This window comes from Vipera ursinii (assembly GCF_947247035.1).
Source record: "Vipera ursinii genome assembly, chromosome: 1".
NCBI lineage: Eukaryota > Metazoa > Chordata > Lepidosauria > Squamata > Viperidae > Vipera > Vipera ursinii.
Window position 1 is genome coordinate 58,504,825 of NC_139512.1, and position 6,020 is coordinate 58,510,844.

Genomic DNA, 6,020 nt, shown 5'->3' on the forward strand with positions numbered 1-6,020 from the left:
TGTCTCTAAAAGTGCAGGAGTCAACTGCAATTAAGATTGTCTGCCAACATAAATAAATTGATTAAAAATAGATAGTTTAACATTTCAGCAGTCATACTGCCCACACCTGCCACCATTTTAGTCATTTTCATAACATTTATAATTTCTTTTTCATCTTTTTTTCCTTGAACACTAACATCTGGAACATTTAAGAAATTATTCCTATACAAAGCTCTAAAATAATCCTTCCAGCATTCTCTCTATTTAGTTTTACCCAAATAATTTTATCACTTTTTACTTTCACTCTATGAAGCTCCTTGTTTAGCCCTTTTCATTCACTTCCATTGCATTTTATTACTGAAATCACTGTGCACTTTCTCTGTCATTTTAATCAGACATTTTAAACAGTAGATCATATACTTAGTTCATGCAAGAAGATCACAGAAACTGATTATAAACAACAACATAATACAGTTGTCAAAATGATTCACTGGACCTTCTGTACAGCTTGATGGGAGCTTAATGTTGCAAAAATTGTCAAAAATGAGCAGGTCAGTATATTATGGGATTTCCAAATACAGACTGATAAAGTTCATAACATACCAGATGGTGAAAAAAATAAGGTTCTATGTTTAGGCAAGAAAAAACAAATGCACAGGTGGTACCTCGCTCAATAGTAGTAACTGTGAGAGGGTTCTTGGAGTCCTAGTTACCTAGTAGACAATCACTTATATATGAGCCAGCAATGTGCTGCAGCTGCCAAAAAAAGCCAACACACTTCTAGCCTGCATTAACAGAAGGATAGAATCAAGATCACGTGAAGTGTTAATACCACTTTATAATGCCTTGGTAAGGCCACACTTGTAATACATCCAGTTTTGGTTGTCATGATGCAAAAAAGAGGTTGAGACTCTAGAAAGAGTGCAGAGAAGAGCAACAAAGATGATTAGGAGACTGGAGACTAAAACATATAAAGAATGATTGCTGAAATTGGGTATGTCTAGTTTAATGAAAAGAAGGACCAGGGTTGACATGATAGCAGCCTTCCTATATCTCAGGGGTTGTGACAAATGAGCCTAGATATTCTTCAAAGCACCTGAAAGCAGGACAAGAAGCAATGGATGGAAACTAATCAAGAAGAGAAGGAACCTAGAACAAAGAAGAAATTTCCTGATGGTCAAAACAATTAATCAGTGGAACAACTTGTCTCCAGAACTTGTGAATGATCCAACACTAGAGGTTTTTAAGAAGAGACTGGACAACCATTTGTCTGAAATGGTATAGGTTTTCCTGCCTGAGCAGTGGGGTAGACTAGAAGACCTCCAATGTCCCTTCCAACTCTGTTATTCTGTTCTGTTCAGATATAACTGTGGCTGAAAAGAAGAAAATGTGAATAGTATTAGACAGAGAGGATAGTAGAGGATAGTAGAAGACTATCGTAGAAGACAGAGAATTGGAGAAGATCAGACAGTATCGAAATCTGAAAATCAAAACTCAATATATATGGCATAAAACAGCCATGATGGTTCCACACTGGGTGCCAGTTTTTGAGAAACCTCGATGTGTATAAAGGTCAGTACCAGCCAACTGTGTCTTCACATCACTGTGAACAAAGAATAATAATTATTATTATTCTAAAAATAGGACAAAATTAAAAACTAGTATTGTAAGAAAATAATTCCAAAACTATTTACTATATTGCTCAGAAACTTCCTTGTCTCTCTGAAGGTAACTTATATGAAATACTTTGGAGATTCTAAGATCATGGTGTGTAATATTCTGGATGAGAGTTCAGATTTACTTGGGAACATGCACATAATTTGTACAAATCAGAATAATATATTCCCCTGGTATTTTTACTTCAGACAAATTTAGCAATTTCTTGACATGTATGTGTTTGATTGCCCTGAACTATTTAATCAGAAAGCAATGTTTGAATGTTGACATTTCAAGATCAAACTCAAGCTTTATTTTAAAGACAGAAAAGTATGTTGCTTTAGTCCCCAGAGAGTAAAGGTCACTCTCTATGTTAATGCACATCACATCACTGAATGAGAACAAGTGCTTAGTTCCTCTAAGGAATCATACAAGTTACTGATTTTGTAATCATTATTTTCTTTTTTACATTTCTTTATGGCAGAGGAAATATAATTTACTTGTCAGACTGCAGTGGTTGATATAAATCTTTACCTTTCCTTTCAAGCAGGTTTTTCTGAAATATTATATTATAAACAACTGGCATATTTAATTAAACAACTAGCTTGTTCTCAGCAGAACAAAAGAGTTTGATTATATTAATTCACTGTGTGGACCTGTGACCTAAGCTGAAATAAAATATGTTCAGTTCCTCAAGATATGATTAATTTAATTCTGAAGATAGATATGTGACAGAATTTAAACCAACTACTTTATATCTATTCCATATTTATTTTATTTTATTTTATTTTAATTCCATTTATATCCCGCCCTTCTCCGAAGACTCAGGGCGGCTTACAAGCTTAGCAGTAGCCTTCATTCTATGTATATGCCTGCATGTTAGGGCTTTCACACACACCCCAAGCGGCATTATTACAAAGTCAGCTTAATTGCCCCCAACAATCTGGGTCCCCATTTTACCTGCCTCGGAAGGATGGAAGGCTGAGTCAACCTTGAGCCTGGTGGATTACTCAAAAGAGAGGTCCCCAAATAATGCAAGGTATAGATTGCTGGTAAGATTGATAAACTGTAAATTTCTCACTTACTGTTTGCTTCTAAACTTTAATTGGTTATTAATTGAAATAAATATCTATTGTGATAGAAACACCCACCTTGAGAAAACTGATACACTTTTAATATATTATTGTTTTCAACTAGCATATTCAAACAAAAGTAGCTCTGAAATCTGACTGATATTTATTCTTTCAATTCTGTTCTTTAAATAGGTAGGAAGAAATTTTTCAGTCAACAAGAATTAAATTTAATTTAAATTAAATTTCAATTTCAATTTAATTTTAACAGGATCGGCATCAGGGACATCTTTTCTGATACTGAGAGAAGAATCAGTCAAAACATCAAGGTACCTAATCAAATTCTATCTACCACCTAATCAAAGTCTTCCCCATGTTTATAAGCAGTGGTGGGATTCAGCCAGTTTGCACCGGCAGCTAATTTTTTGTTGCCCAAGCCCAGAATGGACTTCCGGAAGCGGCATCCACACAGAGAACTGGTTGTTCACATATATGAATCCCACCACTGTTTATAAATATTATGAACACAGCACATATAGAAAAATATGCTGAATTCACCCTGAATTTTTTTTTTGATGTCACTCAAACAGTGCCTCTGATTATTACATCTACAAGCATCTAAGTGTACATAAGTGTACAATACTTATTTAAAATGTTCTGTTTCCATCTTACCCTGAATGTAACCAAGAATGAAAATTTTCATCTTGTTTAATATATGCATAAAGGGAGAAAAGATTCTATCTTGCTGCCGGCATCTACTTCCCTCCGCCCTGTGCGTTCCCACAGAGAGGGCCTCCTCAGGGTGCCACCGATCAGAGAATGTCGATTGGTGGTCCCGAGGGAGAGGTCCTTCTCTCTGGGCGCCCCGGAGCTATGGAATCGGTTACCGGTTGAGCTCCGGATGGCGCCCGACCTTCGCTCCTTCCGTCGCGATCTAAAGACATTCGTATTTGAACAAGCTGGCCTGGCCTGATGGGGGATGGGTGGGGTTTCTTATTGTTATTTTAATATTTGTATTTACTGTTTTTAGTGGGCATATATTTAATTCCTTTTTTATCTTTGTATTTTTTATATATTTGCCCTGTTCACCGCCCTGAGTCCTTCGGGAGAAGGGCGGTATATAAATAAAATTATTATTATTATTATTATTATTATTATTATTATTATTATTATTATTATTATTATTATTATTATTATTATTATTATTATTATTATTATTATTATTATTATTATTATCTGTCCCCCTCCCTTTTCCCCACCCTGAGAGCGGCATGTATAATCTGTTGAATTTTATTTTGCATTGAAATAATCGGAAACATTTGGAAATAAGAGGTTAATTATTCATCTATCTTCCTATCTTCACCCTCCTGTTCTTTCTTTCTCTGCCTCTTGCTAAGCAAGGCAACAAGAATGAAGATGTTCTTATCCCAATCCTGTAATGAATGAAATGCAAAAGGCTGAGTTTTGGTTCTCATTCTGTTTATTTTTGTTTCTTTAGCTGAACAGATGAAACATTTTGGATCCAGATGTAACAATGACGCTATTGTCATTATCTCGGCAGAGCTACTGGATTATTGCTGTTGTTGCTTTTATCACAGTCTCCCAAGTACATTCATATTTTCTCTTGAGAAAACATATCAGATGCAAAGCACTGAGTCCTCCCTGCATCAATTGGATGGAAAATTGTCACAAATGTTTTAGAATGGAAAGTTCTTTAACTATCTGGTAATGTTAAAGAATTTACTAATGGAAGAAATTTTAAAAGAGTCATTTGCTGAAATGGGAAGCTATAGAAATTAGATAGATAGATAGATAGATAGATAGATAGATAGATAGATAGATAGATAGATAGATAGATAAAATTAAAGTAGCACTATGACAACTTCAAAGGAAAAGTATAATAATTTAATGACAGAATAAATAATAAATGCACTGATTAGCAGTCTATATAATGTATACCATACAAATTTTATTTTTCAGTCCTAAATCAATTTACTTGAAAATAATACCTTCTGATTTCTGTTGAGTCACCCTATTGTATAATGGCAGAATTACAAGACAAACATGTGGATCTATTTAGGCAGAGATACTTTTCATTGTTTTTCATTGCCTTTATGCAAATTAAACTGCTTATCATATCTAAAATTTGCCCTATTTTCTCTCTCAACTTCTAGCATGCATATAGGGCTGTACATACTTGCAAGAATAAATTCTAATAAATCTCTAAAGAGATCTTTTGTCTAGGGAGCTCATGACACATTTTAGAACCTTATCCCCACCACAAACTTCTTAAGCAGAAAAATAAGAACTGACTTATACTTAAGTCACCCAATGACTGAACAATTTCATGGCTGAGAGGAGATTTGAATCCAATTTTCTCTTAGATCTTAGTCCAACATTTGACTGAATGACATTCTATCTATGCATCTGGCCCTTAAACATTCCTTCCTTTAGAAATTAATAGCTAAGATAGTGAAATTATATACAATAATCAATAGCAAATATTGATCTCAGATATTGTGATAATGTGATGACTTATACCACAAAAACAGCAATTTCTGGAAAACCTTATTGCTTATTTAGATCATAAAGATGGTAGCATTTATTCACATGAATGTTATCAAAACAACAAAATAATGCATGTTTGATTAAATCAAAAGCTGTGTACTCCAACAATTTGCTCTAAAAAATAGCCAACCAGTTGATTTTGAGAAGTGTCAGAAGCAGAATTATAGTTCCATAGCACCCTCTCATTTATTATTTCCACAGAGTGATTGTTAAACACATACTGAATCAATGGTGAAGTTAAATAACCACCAGTAGCCTTCCCCCACCCCAATAAATCTGCCTAATTCAGCTGTGTCCTCTTTCCTCTCATTTACTTCCACCCCCAAATCTTTGCATCAGCTTTGCGTAATTCTATGGAAATTACTATCAAGTCACTTTGGCTGACCATTACCTAACTGTCACAGGATGCAAAATGTACCTGGAGATTTAAAACAATTTAGTGCAGTGTCATACATCCAAATACTTCATTGTAAAAAAGATTCATACCACAGGGGTTTGGTTTTTGCTGATTTTTTTTAAAAAAAAGAATAAATGAAGCTACTCTGAGACATATTATGCACTTAAACATACTGTTCCTTTCAATATTTTGTACAAAAAATTAAATAACACACAAGAAATAAATACTCAAAGTACAGTTAGGTATGTCACACTATACCAAAGAATTAAATGGCAGCCTATATTTAATTTTACTTAAAATAAGTGTTTTAGTAGATCAAAGCAACCTTTCAAAAACATACATATTTGAAA